The 19,322-nt window shown below is 36.0% G+C and overlaps 1 protein-coding gene across 1 annotated transcript in view; it reads left to right on the plus strand.

Moving 5' to 3' along the window:
• The window catches only part of GRID2 (glutamate ionotropic receptor delta type subunit 2), a 1,955,631-nt gene that overhangs the window by 668,101 nt on the left and 1,268,208 nt on the right, over positions 1-19,322 (plus strand). The gene's annotated exons all lie outside the window — the stretch shown is intronic.

Here is a 19,322-nt window from a genome sequence, read left to right on the forward strand (position 1 = left end):
TAATCTTTCATTAAGATTCATTAAAAATCAATTTTCACCCACTGGAATCGCTTGTCAGCTCTGGGAGGGGGGGAGTGAAGGTGTGGATTAATGAATCATGTAAACTTCGGAAAATATTCTAAATTAAAAAAAAACCCCAACAGTTTTGAGATGTACCAATTAGGTGACATTAAGTCAGTCACTTTATCTCTTTTATAATTATCTCCTTTCTCATAAAAATCCTATGGTACTTATTCCCAAATGTTTTTGTTCTTTAATTTGAACACTTGTAGCAGTATACAAAGGAAAGAAGGCAGGAAGGCAGGAAGGCAGGAAGGCAGGAAGGCAGGAAGGAAGGAAGGAAGGAAGGCAGGAAGGCAGGAAGGAAGGAAGGAAGGAAGGAAGGAAGGAAGGAAGGAAGGAAGGAAGGAAGGAAGGAAGGAAGGAAGGAAGGAAGGAAGGAAGGAAAGGAGTTTTATCCTAACTAGTTGAGAATATCACAATCAAAGGCCTTACATTAAAAAAAAATCCTTTGGAATGTATTTGATAATGTGAATTTATGCTAGATAAGAGGAGCTACTTGGCATGAGGATTTTACTATATTATCTGGGTCTTATAAAATGTTGCTTTCTAAAAGCTAATTAACTCATGCTTGCCCCAGGAAGAGAAGCAAATTATTGGCATTAGAAAAAATAAAACCAGCTCATTTTCCATCAGGTATACTAGAACTAGTAGGTACTTCTGGGAATCCATTTCTTCGTGGGAGTTGAGATGAGGATTCTTCTAAACCGAATCATACCTGAAAAGGAATTTCCTTAACTGCACAATAAATTATCTATAAACCTTTAGCCTCCTCAAGTTGTGGGTGCACTTGAATATAATTTTGCCAATAACTTTTACAATAATGAAGTCACATGAATCTTTGGTTGATAAAATGTATGAGAGGAAGGTGTAGTGTTTTGAGTTTATTTGAAGTCACCTCTTGCCTACTTCTTTGAACCTAGCTGTACTCTGTTAGGGAGTATATAAAGTATAATCAGTTATGATCTCTAAGCATTATTTGCTCTTTTCTTAACTCCTTTGTTTAAAAATGGTTATTCTCAACAGAAATTCTTATTCTTCTGCTAGCATGCTAAAAAAGGCATTGCTTAGGTTGGTAATAGAGTAAACTGCTAATATTACAAATTTCTATATTTAAATATATTTGGCTGTATGAAGAGATTATCATTTCAAAACTGTAGTGAATCTTAACCAACAGTCATTTAATAGATTGTAGTATTTTAGCTAATTGGCAAACAAACTGCACATTTGACTTAGAAAACCCAGCCAAACTTTGTCAATGGAGAGATTTTAGCCCTCAAGCTTTAATGGATGTTTTCCTAGAAATAACATGACGAGTATGGGAAACAGAACACAGCTGTTCTTACTCTGACAGAGTGAAATTCATAAATATAAAAGTATACTAATCTTCTACATTTAAGGCCCAAGGCAGTTGAGGTAAAATCAATTATTTTATTTAAATAACTTATTTTTTTTCTGATTTGGACATGGGAAACAGATATACAATTCCTCTATAACCTATAGTCAGTCAATAAGCAGTTAGGCAGTAAGCATTATTTGTAAGCCAGTTACTATACAACAATCCTTTACCTCAGAAAGTCTCATTCTACAGGGGGGAGAATAGACCTAAATAACTATATACTTAAAAGATGTATTCACACTGTATACATATCAAATGTAATTTCAGAAGGAAAGGCTAAAGGGAACCAAAAAAAAAGACTCCATTGTTCATAGAATACTCTCCAAGGTTTGTTTCATTTTTCTCCTTGAAATGGTCATGTTTTCATTCCTTATGGCACAATAATTTTAATTCCATTACAATCATATACCGCAACTTGTTCAGCCATTTCCCAAATGAGGGACATTCCCCTCAGTTTTTAATTTTTTAGCTACCACAAAAAGAGCTGCTATAAATATTTTTGTACAAGTAGGTCTTTTTCCTTTTTCTTTGATTTCTTCCAAATATAGGAGATATTGCCTGGTCAAAAGATTTGCAGTTTTATGTCCCTTTCAACGTAGTTCCAAATTGCTCTTCAGAAAGCTTGTATTAGTTCACAACTGCACCAATAATTTATTAGTAAACTCATTTTCCTGCATCCCCTGCCACACGTATCATTTGACTTTTTTGGTTATATTAGCCAATCAGGTATATATGAAGCGGTACCTAGCATTGTTTGAATTTACATTTCCCTAGTCAATAGTGATTTAGAGCATCTAGGAATATAGATAGTGTAAAGAAAAGGAACAGCATAGGAAAAAATCACCTGAGCTCTGGCAACCTCCTGTGCTCTCGCCAAAGCCCCTCCCCCCTCAAAAAAAAAAAAAGTCCTTCCTAGCATGGAATTGGTCCATTTATAGAACAATCTCAGGCCAGGATGTAAAGAGAATGGAAATCTGGGGAGAGCAGGGAATGCTAGGGGATAAAGTCACCTAGCATACAATTTTTTTTAAACACACAATAGTTTTAATTTATTCATCTGAAACCTACATGTTCATATGTCCTTTGACCATTCATTAATTGGGGAATGATGTGTATCTTTTAAATCTGATTCAGTTCTATATATATATTTGAAAAATGAGGCCTTTCTCAGACAATTGTTATAAAAAATTTCCCCCAATTTTTGTTTCCCTTCCAATCTTGGTTTTCTTTGTTCAAAGCTTTTAAATTTAATGAATTCAAAATTATCCATTTTATATCTTGTGTAATAAATAAAAATTAACCTTAGAGATTTTATACTAAATTTATAAGTATTTGTTAGTAAAGAGAAAGAAAGAAAAAAAGAAAGAAGGTTACCAGTCTAACTACCCAAAGTCTCCAGTCACATGCAAGTTTTATTCCTGAATTCCTAGCCATTTGTGTCCCTGATTACCTAGTCCTTCACTGACCCCCTGCTCTACCTCTTGCCAGAGATGGCATACATCTGGGACTACTTGCTGGTGAGAAAGAGCTTCTTCCATAAGCCTACCCAAAATGTTACAGGAACTCTTTCCCCCCTTTTCTGGCTCTTATATCATACTCATGACAGTTACACCTATTCAGCTTTTGATTGAACAGTGTGAGTCATGTGTTCTGACATCCAGACTTATAATGAGGCTTTCCACCAGGTCAGAGGTTGCTTGGGGGGGGGGGGGGGAGGAAGAAGGGCTTTCATTGGCCCATTCCAGAAATCAGAAACTGCGCTGTATGTCTGCATCCTACCTTAATGTTCATGTGCCGACTATGTAACATACCAGGCATGGAAGTATGGTTGATGTATTAAATACTTGATCATATCAGTTAATGATCAATGAATAGGCAATTCTAAGGGCAAGAGAATTACTGGGCCTAATCCTTAAAGGCTTAGCCCTCACCTAGTCCAACCTCATTCCTCTGAAAAGTGCATGTCGGGTGAATCCCCACCTACTCTGATCTTGTCATTGTCTATGCAACCAGTGTGAATCAACTATGCTTTCTGACGTATTCATTGATCCTCTCAATCCACAATAAAGGCTGGGGGAGGCATGCTGCTCTTTCTCTTGTTTCCTGCAACCTTGGAGTTCTCCCTTCCCTTGGTCTCTCTTTATCTTTCCTAGTCCCACTCTTGGCCACATGCTTACTATCTCGGAATTCTTACTTCCACGTGTTCTGTTATTTCTCATATTTTCCTTTAATTATTTTTCTAAGGAAAATATTATCAGGGACCAGGGCTGCTCCCCATTTAATTAACTTGTCTGTGTCTCTTGTTCTATCACCCATTTTTTCCGACTCCTTTCTCCTTTTCAAGCCTAAACCCACTAAGGAAAAGCTGTATGTAACAGCCTTAGGTTGGACTGTTATAGACTATGTATTGTATTTCTATGTTAATTTTACACAATCATAATGTTCTCTATGTCTTCTTTGATCATAAATTCTTTTTTCATCCATAAGTCTGATAGGTTAGTTATTCTATACTCCCCTAATTTGTTTATGGTATCATCCTTTATTTCTAAATCATGTATCTTTTTTTACTTTACCTTGGAATATGTTGTGATGTATTCATTTATTCCTAGCTTCTGCCATATTGTTTTCCAGTTTTCCAATCAATTTTTTTGGTCAAAGAGTGAATTCTCCTCTTTTATCAAACTCTAGGTAACTATGGTCATTTATTGCTCTGTGTGATGTACCTAACCTATTTCACTGGTCTACTATTCTATTTCTTTGCTGTTAGCAGAATGTCTTAATATTTACTCATATATAATATAATTTGGTATCTGGCACACAAGTAGGCCAACTTTCACCATATATTTTCCCTCATTAATTACTTTGATATTCTTTACCTTTTCTTCTCTCAGATGAATTTTATTATTATTTTCTAGCTCAATAAAATGATTTTTGGGTTTAATAAGAATGGCACTGAGTAGGTAAATTAATTTAGGTAGAATTGCCATTTTTGTAATGGCAATATTGTGGAATGATCAACTGTGATTGACTTAGCTGCTCAGCAATGCAATGATCCAGGACAATTCTGAGGGACTTATGACAAATGAATTTAGAATGGAGATCAAAGCATATGATTTTTCACTTTAGTTTATTTGGATTTTTGTTTGGTGGTTTTGGTTTTATATGATTATTCTCTAGTAAAAATGATCAATATGGAAATGTTTTACATGATAATAAATGTATAACCTAGATCAAACTGCTTGCCAGCTCTAGGAGAAAGAAGGGAAAGGAGTGAGGGAGGAAGACAATTTTGATCATATAATTTTAGAAACCTTACATGGAAATTTGTTGTTGCATATGATTTAATAAAATAAAATATCTTTATAATTTAAAAATTATCATTTTCATGATAGTGCCTCAGTCCATGGGTGAGTAATTAAAATCAGAGCTAACTGAATGAAATAATATTATTTGTGTAAAAGGTGTTTTGTAACTGTTCATATAGTTCCTGGGTTTGTAAATTTTTTTATTATCATTATTATTTTTAAATCTTCCCTTCCACTTTAGAATCAATACTGTGTATTGTTTCTAAGGCAGAAGAGCAGTAAAGACTAGACAATGGGGGTTAAGTGGCTAGTCCAGGGTAAAAAGCTAGAAAGTGTCTGAGGCCAAATTTGAACCCAGTACCTCCTATCTCTGGGCCTGTCTCTCAATCCATTGAGCCACCCAGATGGCCCCTAATTACAGTATACAGTATTGTAAATGAGATTTCTCCTTCTATCTTTTACTATTTGACTTTGTTAGTAATACTAGGAAATTCTGAAGATTTATGTGGATTTGTTTTATAACCTGCAACTTTGCTAAGGTTGTTAATTGTTTTGATTTGGGGTGGTGGTAGTGGGGTATTGCTTCTCTAGCATTCTCTATGTATTCTATCTTATCATTTGCAAACAGTGATAGTTTTGTTTTTTCATTGCCTATTATAATTTTTTACATTTCTTTTTTCTTCATTTATAATTAATTGCTAGAATTTCTAGTATAATATTGAATAATAGTGATAATGGTCATCCTTGCTTCACTCTGATATCATAACAGATTATGCTTGATAATGGTTTAAGATAAATGCTATTTACCATTTTCAGGAAAACATGCTTTATTCTAATATTATTGCATCTTTTTTAGTATGAATGAATGTTGTATTTTGTCACAAGATTTTTTTTTTAAATCATGTGGTTTCTTTTGGCTTTGTTCTTGATATGGCCAATTATGCTGATGGTTTTCCTAATATTAAACCATTCCTGCATTCATAATATAAAATTGACCTGGTCATACTGTATAATCCTTGTGATATATTGCTGTAATCTCCTTTTTAGTATGTTATTTAGAATTTTTACATCAATATTCATTAGAGTTTGCTCTTCCTGGTTTAGGTATCAGCACCATATTTGTGTCCTAAAAGTAATTGGTTAGAATTCAATTTCCCTTATTAACATCATATTTGACAAATTTCCCTTTAAATCTTGAGCAAAACACACATCAGGATATAATCTCAAGAAGTAGCCTTAGAATATCCTATCTGGAAAAATTTATCAGAGAACAAAAGACACTCAAGGGATGGATCTCATGGAGACAAGCAACAAAGCAAGATTTCTATCAGGGATAATGCCACCACTGATCTTCCATTCTCACTAATAGGTTCAAGTCAAATGCTTGTACTTCCAATCTTTGTTTTATCACTTCTACTTTCCTTTAGTCTGACCTCATTTTAGTTTATTATCTAGACAATTGCATTTTCTACCCCCTTTCCTTTTCCCTAATCTCTTACTCAAAATTAAAAAGTTCTCTGGACATATTTTCCTATTTTCCTATGTCTACCCTTCTCTCCATGTCTTTCTGTCTTACTTTTTGTCTCTTTCTCTTTCCCTATATAATCCCAGCCCTTCAACTTAATTTTGGTTTTATTTAATCCCACATCTAATCTTGAATGCAGTTTTCCACTATAATGTTTAGCTCATTGCTTCCCCTATAATTCCTTGAGTATTTTCTACTTGTCCTGACCTATTTTTCATCTTACAAAAGATAGCCATTACCATCTCAGTGTCTACTCTCAGATCAGTGAAGACCCCCAAACTCTGTTATTATCATAAATCTCATCTGGAAGGCTCTCCAATATTCTGATATTTTATATAATCTACAGACATGTAAACAGAAAAAAATTAAGATATTTAAAGGGTCACTGTTTATTCATTTTTCTAGTTAATTGATGCATTGAGATGAACTTTTAAATCAGCATATTTGTAGGGTGGTGGTGTGTGTGTGCATTACACATGGGAGAAAGTGGAGAAAGGATGTTAACTTTCTTCACTGACTGAATGTTAAAGTGATTTTAAATGATTAGATAGAAATTTGAAATTAATTTAAATAAAATGTAAACAGAGACATATTTATCTGATATAATTCAATAATCACAATTCACAAAGATACAGTGAAATGGATAGGATGAATAATTAAATGAGCAGTTTACAAAACACTTATTCTAAATAACACTAGGAGCTTGGTAGCACAAGTGTTATTGTTCCCACCATACAGAATATAATACTTAGAGAGAGTAAGTGGCTTATATGCTTTTAGGCTTACAGAAAAAATGGCCTCCCATGAACTGAAAACCCAGTCATCTGACTTAAGTCTAAAAAGCTTCCTAATAAACTGCAACAAAGGAAATTATTCTTGTTAATCTTCTTTTGTGGGAGAGGATAGAGAGAATAGACAAATATTTTTTCAATAAATAGTAATAAAAGAGCTGGGTGAAGAATGTAGAGTCTCCTTTGCCTTTTCTTTTGCAATATCTTAAAAATTTTTGAAACCTATTTTACTAGTATCCATCTTTTTCATTGGAAGCAGGTTTTGAAGAGTGTTGTCCTCTGGAAAAGGGGAGAAGATAGGAGAGGAAAAGAGAGGAGAGGAATAGAGGTGAGAAGACAAGAGAAGAAAGAAAAGGAGAGAAGAGGAGAGAAGAGAAGGGGAGAGGAAAGAAGAGGAGAAGAAAGTTGAGGATAGGAGAGGCAAGGTGAGGCAAGGCAAGGTAAGGTAATGTAAGGTGGTAGGGAAGGAGAATATTTATGTACTTGGTGCCTCATAGTCAGTGCTGACAGATGCTGAATAAAATCTGTATAAAGTACTAAATAAGAACAAGCCAGTATAGAAAATATGGTGAAGAAAATATTTGTAAACCTCTAAGCTTTGCTTAGTATCACGTTTAAAAATCAATGGAATATTCTTTTATAAAAACTTTGCATTTCTTTGTCAACCTGGATGATTCACCTGAAGTTTCAAATATCTGACAGTAATGCCATTTCTTTATGCATAATTGAAGGGAAAAATTAAAAAGGAAGGTAAATCATAGAATCTTATCTCATTTAAACTTAGTCAGAAGACAACTTCAGAGTCATCTAACATAAACTTTTGAACAGAAATCCATTCCTGCAGAAATTTTGACTTTTCTTCTGGGAGATTTATAAACTTTAATATGTCTTTGAGATTCATGTTTTGCTTGCTTAGGGATCAAGTTTCCTTTTAATATTATTTCTTTCTGCTTTTCTTTCTTCCACATTATCCTTTACTTCTGTGTATGTGTGTTCTCTTTTAACTCTTTGGTGAGATTTACCACCATAGATTCAAGTTATTTTTCATTCTTCCAATTATTTCTGTTGTGCAGTAAATAAATTCTTTTTTCATGATTCTTATTTCTTTACTGAACCATTCAAAAAAATCCTGTTGAAGGGGGGAACTGGGTAACTCAGTGGATTAAGAACCAGGCCTAGAGATGGGAGGTCCTAGGTTCAAATCTGGCCTCAGACACTGCCCAGCTGTGTGACCCTGGGCAAATCACTTAACCCCCATTGCCTAGCCCTAACCACTCTTCTGCCTTGGAACCCATACACAGTATTGATTCTAAGACAGAAAGTAAGGGTTCAAAAAAAATTCCTTTTGTGGTTCTATCATCTTTTAGGAGTCCACAGAACACTCTGCTTCATCACGTGTTGTTGATTCATTTTCTTATCTCTTGTAATATTTATTAATGAATGTCTAGATTGATTAGGATTATCTGGAAGCCATATTTGTTTCAGGTAATAATATTTTTCAAACTGATTTATGGTTTTTTACTGAGTTTTCTTACTCCTGGCCTCATTGGTAATTTATTTTTTTTTACATTACATACCTTTATTACTTACTTTCTAGCTTTCCTCTCCCATCTTTAGATGATATATTCTCAAGTACTGAAACTTGAAGCTGTCTCAGTCTCCTAAATAAATTTCTTACTGCCCCAAATGACTTCTAAAAGAATATAGCTGGCTACAGAGAGATCTCAGTTTCTTTTCCTCAGAGACAGTGGAGACTCAACACACCCTGATACCTTATACCATATTCTCTTATATTCTTTAGCTATACCATACTTCTGTCCAAGGCAGAGCAAGTCTCTGCCTTCCATTATGGAAGTTGGGAGAGTAGAAGATGGACAGATTGTTGTCTATTACAAACGAATGGATGGATTGTATCTCTGCCAAATTTTGTTGTACAGTGAGGTTGAGTGTGCTTATGAGAGTATTAGGGATTGTGAATTAATTCTTTATTTCTAGTTCATCTCACTATCTTGTTAAGGTTCTTGAATATCTTAAGTCATGGAGGCAGTTGAAATTACTTAATCTTTTGCACATTTTTCTATTTTGTAAGTGTTTAAGAAGTCATATGGATTGCAAAAAAAAAAAAATCAAGTCATGCTGTTCATGCAACACAGAAATCTTGGCAGTAGTTTTGAAAAGTCATTTTCCAATCATCATTTTAATGTCCAGAGAAATAAGGGACTTGATAACTCATTATTTGTGATCAAAAGAAATAAAAATAACTGGGTCAGTATCCTGAGGCAAGGATCCAGGTTTTTTGTGGACAGAAATCCAGAAGTCAGGCATTTTCAGTCCTATGTAATTTGTGGCCAAAGACAATCTGATTTCTAGACAACAAGGCTTATATAGGCTTTGGACAATTACTTAACAGAGCTAATTAACATGGAAAATATGTAGAACATGTTCCTAATATGGTTCCTGAGATTAGGATATGTCTCAGAGGGGAGAGATGCATAGAAATTAGGCAAGCTGCTTGACTTGAATGCGTCTTTCAGAGAGTCACAATTCTGCAGTTCAGCTAGTTCCATTTGGTAAATTGTATCCACATTTTCAATGTCAATACAAAAATGGGTTACAGAAAAGTTGTATGTCCTGTTCATGGAGATGAAGCTGTTTAAATATTAATTGAAACTCTTTTTGCAACTTTTCCAGTGAATCCACACATGTTTCTTTTGGGAATGCAATCAAGGGTTTTTTCTGCTAACAGATTTTGAGTTAAGGGGAAATGGCAGAAATTTTCCTCCTTCACTTGTTTGATAAGGTGGCCTAATTTTACGTCAAATTCTTTCACATGTGATTATATATCACAGATGAGCTTCCCTTTTCCTTGAAATTGCACATTGAAACTGTTGAGTAGCTCTGTTACATCTGTCAGAAAGGTGAGGTGCCATTTTCATTCTGCATCACTGAGCTCTGGTACTTCTTTGTTTTTTGAAAGCATAAAAGCTATATTCCATGGAAGTAAATCATAGAAATGTTTCAAAACTCTCCCTCAACTCAGCCAAAGGACTTCTGTGTGGTATAGAACATCTTCATAGGCAACATTTAGCTCAGACAGAAATTCCTGAAATTGTCTGTGGTTTAGTGCATTAGCTCTAATGAAGTTAACACAAGATACCACAATTTTCACAACAGAGTCCCACTTCCATGATTTACTACATAACAGCGCTTGCTGGTGGATGAGGCAGTATATGGTTATTGGATGAGAATGGTTATGTTGGTCCATCTATTGGTTAATGCGAACAATTGCTCCTTTCTTAGACCCCACCATGCTAGGAGCACCATCAGTTGTCACACTGGCTAGTTTAGCCCAGTCCAGCTCCAAATCCTTCACAGTCTGGGAAACCTTTTCATAGATATCCTCTCCTGTAGGATTTTTCCTTTGATGCTTTGCAGTGCAGCAATTTCTTCTGTGACTTTGAAATTGTCATTTGTCCCATGAATAAAAATTAGAAGTTGTGCAGAATCACAAACATCATTGCTCTCGTTGAGTACCAAGGAAAAATAGGAAAGTTTTCTTGCAGAGTTTTGCAAATGCTGATGCAAATTGTCTCCCATTTCTTCACTCCTTCATGTAATTGTAGATCCTGAAAGACTAACTGTACTAAATAAGTCTGCCTTTTCTGGACACATCTCTTTGGCAACAGAAAGAAGACACTCTTTAACAAATTCTCCCTCCAAGAATGGTCTGCCAGTGCACGCTATTAGCTTGGCAACTTGAAAACTTGCTCGCAGTGATGAAATATTTAGCCGCTTCTGCTTCACAAAAGTATTTTGCTGAGTTGTCACAATGTATTTTTCAGTTTTAATATTTTATATTTTTTCACATCTCTGACCAAACAATCAAAATAATAAAAAAAATCTTTATGTTGAGTTTGATAGTGTCAATGCAAATTGTATTCTTTGAACACAGACACTATATTCTGTCATATCAAACACAGAGCTCTTTCCTTGTACTGCATGAAAAAGTGATTATAAGTCCATTGTTCTTTGAATATCCTACACTCTGAGTCAATTTTTCTTTCTTGACATCATTGTTTCCTAGGGATTCCAAATTGCTATTAATAAAGTACCTATATTTATATACTATATAGTATCTATCCAGGCCTACAAAAACAATATACCAATAATAATTGTGCCCACACACTGTACTGCCCATCAATGCAGTCTGATCTGTGTCCATCAATGCAGCCTTCCCAGTCCACATCATTTCAGTCTTACCAGTGGGCATATTAGTAGAACTCCACTTTTACCTCAGGCTCACTAGTGCGGTGGGGGAACCAGCACAATTAAATACCCGGTTTCCCCATCATCTTTCCACACTTTTCCACATTTTTCACACTACCCTATGCGAACCACACTGAGATCTGTGAACTCACACAAGAATCTGATTCCACAGCAGGAAAAAAGAAGGCACGACACTAGTGTATGTCCTCTTGCAGTCTGTATTTATGGATCTGTAATTATAGACTGTAAAAAGAAAAATACATGCCTCGCTTTCCCTACATAGTACAATGGCAACCATACTCCCCCAGATGCACAACATAATGGCCCCTATAGGGCCTATAGGACCCCAAATAAGACACTATCTTATATTAATTTGACCCCCCCCAAAATAGGGGGTGTCTTATAAAACATCAACCTCTCATGTGTCCCTGAATCATCATCATTAACCCAAGCTCAGAGAAAATAAAAATTGCGACCAATAAGAAGACAAGGAGTGGGAACAAGATAAATTCAGGGATTTAATGTAAAAGTTTCTTCAGTTGTTCAGTTGAAGGCTGATTCCCTATCCATATATAATAAATCTGCTTCAAGAAAGACAGGACAATTTTTACATACTCTATTTAGCTGCATAATGTAAAACTAGAATCCAGATACAGTCGTCCCTTGCTATAGTGTGGTTCACTTACCCCCACTTCAAGATATCCTGTTTTAAAAAAATCTAATTCTGATTGCAGAGTTACATTTATCATCACATACTATTGGCTGATGGAATGAAAGATGACCAACCATAGTGCTGTGTTCTGTATCCTGGGTGCTGATTTGCTCAGTGACTGTAGAATGTAAGAATGTAGAAAAGGTTTATAGGAAAGTGGAAAAGGTTTATATATTATATACCCTTACTTAGTACCTCACTAGACTGAGGATTAGCTCTCTTTTGTCTGTTGGATGTCTCTCAAACTGAGGATGATGATTGTCTTTGTGCGTTTTTGTGCACAAAGACACCTGTGCATGAAGATTTAAGTGGAAAAGTCGATGCACAGAGACAGTCCAACTCTCTTGGCATTGGAAGCCTGGGTCCAGTGGCACGAAAAGTCGTTACACCTGGAGACTTCCTCAGCTGCATTGGATGGCCATGTTGTCTTTTGTGCTCCATCACGCCGTAAGCACTCCACAGTGCCTTGCTGCATCGCCATCTCAGCCGTCGAACCTTCTTGTTGGTTTCTTCCACCTGTTCCGCCGAAGCAGTCTTCACATGCTGGGTGAGCAAAGCCCTAGTTCACCAGGGGTCGACGTCAACGTCAACCCGATGGCTACCCTCACAAGGTTTAGCCCACCTGTAGAAGCCGTTGCCCAGGGTGTGGCCACTGCCACATGCTAGCAGCTACTGGGAGCCACAAGTGAGAGCTGGGTGTCAGGTGAGGGTCAGTGGCTGGAGAGCTGCCCTAGAAGGGCATGACAAGCCCTCCATACCAGAGATATTACCCCTCCCTGAGTACCCCATACTACTTTTGAATTAATCAACAAAAATGAATACACCCATACTTAACCCTAAAGTAAGGGAAGTCCACAAACTTACTAGGAGTAAGAACTCCTAGGAAGAGAGTTAGTAACTTTAGAGTTGAGAAGCCAGCAAGATACTTGGAAGAGCTCCACCCCTTTTTCTAACTCAAACAGTCAGAAACTTGTGAATTCTTTTGAGTTCACACCCTCAGAAACTATAAACTTTTTTATGAGAAATTCACCTTCAGAGGCATTTGATAAGAGTTGCCACCTTCAGAGGATGAGAGGTGTAACAATTTTGGAAGCTATGATTGGCCCCTGTGGAGAGGGATGGGGATAGGAAACCACCATAAAAGCCACAAAATCCTTTGACTGTCAGTCTGGTGAAGTTGAGTCTTGAGGATAGTGTCTCCTGGAGATAAGTCTTTGAGGGAACTTCATTGGAGACTACAACATGGATCATGACTTCAACTTAGGCTCGGACTCCTGGACTACTTGAGTAGAGTTGGTTGAGTGAAAAGGCTGACCTCCTTCCTAGTTTCCTAAGAGACTAACTTCCATCTTGGAGATTACATGATTACTCTCTACTGTCCCTCCTGGTTGAGGAATATTTTAGGTATTTTCTCTAACCTCTTTCAAATTTCTCTACTTTATTGTTTCCCCTCTATTTTGGTAAATAAACTATTTATTTATTAAAATTTTATTAAAAGATCATTAAATTTAACCTTTACAGTATATAGGTCAAATGAAAATTTGATACCAAAGGAATATGTATCTAGAGCTTAAAGGGACCCCAGAGACCATCAAATCAAGTCTTTTAATTTTATAGGAAGAAAAAAATTGAGCCACAAAGGTAGTAAGAATTAAGGAGTAGAATCTGAATGCAGGTCCTTTAACTCCAGAGACAATACTTTTTTCCACTGCATTGTTCACATATCTAGAAGATAATGGTGTATGTGAAGACCAAAACAGATTCAACCAAAATGATAGAATAGAAACTTATTTACTTGGTACACCATGATTACCATCTTTCCATGGAAAAAGTAGGATGTAGTGTAAATCTAGTCTCTTTAATTGGATCTTTAGCCATACTGTAACCATGAACTTTGAATGTTCCCCAATTATCTGACCTGGGCCCTTTTTACTGTCTAAATTGTTTTATGGGAAAAATATTCTGAGTTCACATTACTTTAATTATCATCTCTATATTAATTATTCCAACTCATGTCTCTCTCCTAACTTGTATGTAGTCCTGCATCCTTAATTGATTATTAGACATTTAAACTGAATGTCACCTAATCATTCTAGAATTTACATGCATACAAGGGAAAGCTTTATCTCCCCAAAAACTACTCATATTTCAAAAATTTTATTATTATCAAGGGTTCTACGACCTTTCAGTTAGCCAGATACACAATCTAAATGTGTTCATTCACATGGCATATATCCAATCAGTTGTCAAACCTTTCTTATTTCTGACTTTACAACATAGTCCAGAGCTTCATTGTTCTGGTTTAGTGTAGTTTATCTACTCCTAGACTCTCTCCACTCTTATCCAGCCTCCATTCAAGGGTCAAAGTGATTTTCCTAGTTGTCAAATCTGACCATGTACTTTCCTGTCTGCAATCCCCTTCAGTATCTGTTATCTCCAGGATCAAATACAAATGTCCAGATTTGGATTTTCAAGTTGGCCAGCTCAAGTTCTGAAATCTTCTTACTTTTCCAGGCTTCTTACTCCACTTCACACATTTTCCCACCCATGACACTGCCTCATTTCTTGTTCTTTATATCCACCTCCTAACTCCAAACCATTGCCCAGCCATCTTTCTCCTATGCCTGTAGTTATTTTATGTTCTTTCTCAACTTCACTGCCTGGTATCCTTGACTTACTTGAATACTTAACTCAAATATTGTCCCCAGTAGAAAGTCTTTCATTGTCCTTTGATGCTAGTGCACCTCCAAAAGTTACTTTCCATTTATTCTCTTGAATCTTGTTTGTATATGTTGTTTCCTCATCAGAATGAAAACTACTGTATAGGAGTGACCAATTTTGGTTTTCTCTGTGTCCCCTGTGTTTATCATAGTAATAATCCAAGTTAAAGCTACTACAAGAATTTTTGCTCAGCCCTCCCTAATATTAGTGGCTTTTCTTTGAGATTTCCCCCCAATTTGTTTATTTATACCTTGGCTGTTCATAGTTCTTACATGTTGTTTCTTTAGATTTTGGTCTTCTTGACCATCACTATAGTTTTTGCATTCCTTTCTATCCTCTAAGCTTACCATAGTGCCTGGTACAAAGTAGGCATTTAATAAATGTTTATTGATTGATCATTTGTTAGAGGAACTGAGTTATGAGCGTGAATTTAAATTCTAACTCAGACACATTAATCAAATGATCTTGCACAAATCACTATATTTCTGAGAGCTTCAGATTTATCTATGGTAATGTAAGATTCATAATGCCAAATTATTTATTTGAATGTAAAAAATATTTCATAACCTATATATTTACTTTTTTCTCATTTATATATTATTACTTTTTTTATTTTTCAAGATTATATGCCATAATAATTTTAATAATCATTTTCTGAAATTTTTCAATCCATGTTCTCTCTCCCCATTCCATTTCTTCCCTTCCCCCTTCTCAAGATAGCAGATAATATTATATAGATTATATATGTATTACCATATAATACATATTTCCATGTTTATCATATTGTAAAAGAAGATACATATCACACTAGTGATAAATTAGTAGAGGAAATAAAATGAAGAATGGTATATTTTAATATACATTCAGACTCTATCTGCTAGCCTTTTTTCTGTGATGAGTCCTTTGTAGTTGTCCTGGATCCTTGCATTGCTGATAATAATTCATTCATAGTTTGATCATCTTTTATTATTGCTATTACTGTGTACAGTGTTCTCCTGGTTCTGTTTAATTTTCTTTGCATCATTTCATATAAGTGTTTCCAGAATTTTTGTGACTATATGTTCATTTTTTATTGCACAATAGCATTCCATTGCAATCATATACCACAATTTGTTGCTGTCACCCAATTGATGGATATCTCTGTAGTTTCCAATTTTTCTTATAACAAAAAGAGTTACTAAACTAATTGTGTAAAAGTGGGCCCTTTCTGCCTTCATCTGATAACTTTGGTATACAGATCTGGTAGTAGTATTGCTGGGTCAAAGGGCATGGACTGTTATATGGCCCTTTAGGCACAGTAGCAAATTGCTTTTTAGAATGATGATAACTTCCCGGTAAGCATGGCTGCAGATTAGACACAGCTCAGTTCTCCTCCTCAGACCCAATGATACAGATGACCTCAAAAGACCCCCCCAAAAAAACAAAAAACACATCCTCATAATAGAGGGACTCCACACTAAGGTACAGAACTGAAGGTACATGGACTTGGGCATTTCCACAATATAAAGGAATGAAAAAACTCCCAACCGAGCTGCTGATTTCCCCTCCCCCACCACACCTACCTACAAGCCAGAGTTAAAGTCAGCGCTGGCCAGAATCAACAAGTGAGGGAGGGGTACCCCAGGACTGAGCAATGGGCAGCCCCAGGTCTGGGGAGCTAATACCACCAAGGACCTAACCCTGTGAGCAGTAACACCAGAAACCCCAGTAGGCGGGCAAGGGGAGCTCAGATCTTGGGCTCCCAGAACTAGAGCACTATAATCAACGAGTGCTCGAAGGGATCCCCTGAAGTGAGCAAGGGGCCCCTACAGGTCTTGGGAGTTAACTAAGACCACCAAAGACCTACCCCTGAGAGCAGTAACACTCGAAACACCAGCAGGAAGGGGAGGGCAGACCCTGGGCTCCCCCAGGAAGACAGCACAGCTGTGGAGAATGGAGAATTTGCCCAAGGCTAAAGCCTTAATCATTAGACCTATACACTGAGAGCAAGACCTCCTCACTCAGATTTCTGACTGGAAAGGGGAGAAAAAAATCATAGAGATGGAAACAGTGCCCAGAAATCACACCACCAACACCAAGAAAAGTAAAAAGAAGGTAGTCACTTTGTATACATTTTATGGAGGGAAAATACAGAATACAGAGAAAATAGTAGAAGAGGAAACACAAACAAATGCTCCAAAACCTTTCAAAAGAAATGGAAATTCTCCACAAGCTCTTGAAGAATTTAAATTGGAAGTTATCAAAAAAAAGGAAGTCTTCTGGCAGGAAAAATGGAAAACAAGGCAAAAGGAATACAGCAATTTGAGGGAACAAAAAACCCAATTAGAGAAACAGTTGGAAGCCTCCAAAAGCAGGGCAGACCAAAATGAAAAGGGAAACCAGTCTTTAAAGTTCATAATCAGGCAACTGGAAGACAATGATCTTGCAAAAGAGCAAGAATTTAAAAAGCAAAGTCAAAAGACTAAGAAATTAGAAGATAACATAAAATATCTCACTGATGAGGTGACAGACCTGGAAAATAGAGGAAGGAGAGACAATCTGAGAATCATTGGTCTACCAGAATAGCCAGAAATAAACAGAAATATTGATATCATTTTACAAGACATCATCCAAGAAAACTGCCCTGAGGTTCTAGAACAAGGGGGCAAAATAGGCATTGAAAGAGCTCACAGAACAACCTCTACACTAAATCCCCAAAAGACAACTCCCAAGAATGTAACTGCCAAATTCCAAAGCTTTCAAGCAAAAGAAAAAATCTTATAAGAAGCAAGAAGAAGACAATTTAGATATAAAGGAATGCCAATCAGGGTCACACAAGACCTAGCAACTTCCACACTGAATGACCACAAGGCCTGGAACATGATATTCAGAAAGGCAAGAGAACTGGGTCCTCAAGCAAGAATCATCTATCCATCAAAACTGGCTATATACTTCCAGGGGAAAGTATGGTCATTCAACAAAATAGAAGATTTCCAAATATTTGTAAAGAAAAATTTCAGAACTCAGTAGAAAGTTTGACATCTAAACACAAAGAGCAAGAGAAACATGAATAGATAAATATGAAGGAAAGGGAAAAGGAGAAAAATATTATCTTATTCTTTTATTCAAACTATCTTCTATAAGTACTACATTTATATCAAATTATATATATATATTAATATGTGGGGAAAATGTAATGTATAACTCTCAAAAATTGTATGCATTATTAGAGTAATTACAAGAATCAAGCATAGGGAAAGAATTTGGCATCAAGATGATATGGAGAAAGGGGGGCAAAGAAAGAAAAATGGAGGGGGGAATCATTGATGGTACTTAAGATATATGTCAAGAAATAGAAAAAAATAGAATAATCTTTCTCAAACAAAGATATACATGGGAACGGGAGGGGAAGAATTCTATAAGAAGGAGAAGAAGAGAGTGCTAATTGGTATTACTTAAAACTTACTCTCAGTGAAATCAACTCTGAGATGGAAGAAAATCTAGTTCGATTGGGATCTTGAATTCTATCTTATCCAACAGGGTAAGAGAGAAGGGGAAATTAAGGAGGTGGGGAGGGAGCATAAAATGGGAGGGAAAGAGAGGGGGGTGGGAAGTTAACAGACCCTAAAAAACAAACAAACAACAACAAAGACTCAAAAACCAACCAACAAACAAGAAGCGAACAAAAAGAGAGGGGGTAGAAAGGGAAGCATATCAAGGGAGGGGACTAGATGGACTGATTTAAAGTAAATCACAGTTTCAAAAGGTTACAGCAAAAGAAGAAAGGTCAGAATTAGGGGAGGATATCAAAATGCCAGGGAATCCACAAGTGACAATCATAACTTTGAACGTGAATGGGATAAACTCACCCATAAAATGTAGACGAATAGCAGAGTGGATAAGAATCCAAAACCCTACCATGTGTTGGTATGGTCAAGAAACACACATGTGGCGGGTAGATACTCACAAAGTCAGAATTAAAGGTTGGAGTAAGACCTTTTGGGCCTCATGATATCTGACAAAGCCAAAGCAAAAATAGACCTGATTAAAAGGGATAGGGAAGGTAAATATATTCTGTTAAAAGGGAGTATAGACAATGAGGAAATATCACTAATCAACATGTATGCACCAAATGGTATAGCACCCAAATTTCTAATGGAGAAACTAGGAGAATTAAAGAAGGAAATCGACAATAAAACCATATTAGAGGGAGACCTGAACCAACCACTTCAAATTTAGATAAATCAAATAAAAAAATAAATAAGAAAGAGGCAAAAGATGTGAATGAAATCTTAGAAAAATTAGAGTTAATAGATATATGGAGAAAAAAGAAATAAGAACAAAAAAGAAATAAGAACAAAAAAGAATACACCTTCTTTTCAGTAGCACATGGCACATTCACAAAGATTGACCATACACTAGATCATAAAAACATGGCATACAAATGCAGAAAAGCAGAAATAATAAATGCAACCTTTTCAGATCATAATGCAATAAGAATAATGATAAGTAAGGGTACATGGAGAGCCAAACCAAAAATTAATTGGAAATTAAAAATGATATT

The sequence above is a fragment of the Monodelphis domestica genome, chromosome 6 (genome assembly GCF_027887165.1).
Source record: "Monodelphis domestica isolate mMonDom1 chromosome 6, mMonDom1.pri, whole genome shotgun sequence".
Lineage (NCBI taxonomy): Eukaryota > Metazoa > Chordata > Mammalia > Didelphimorphia > Didelphidae > Monodelphis > Monodelphis domestica.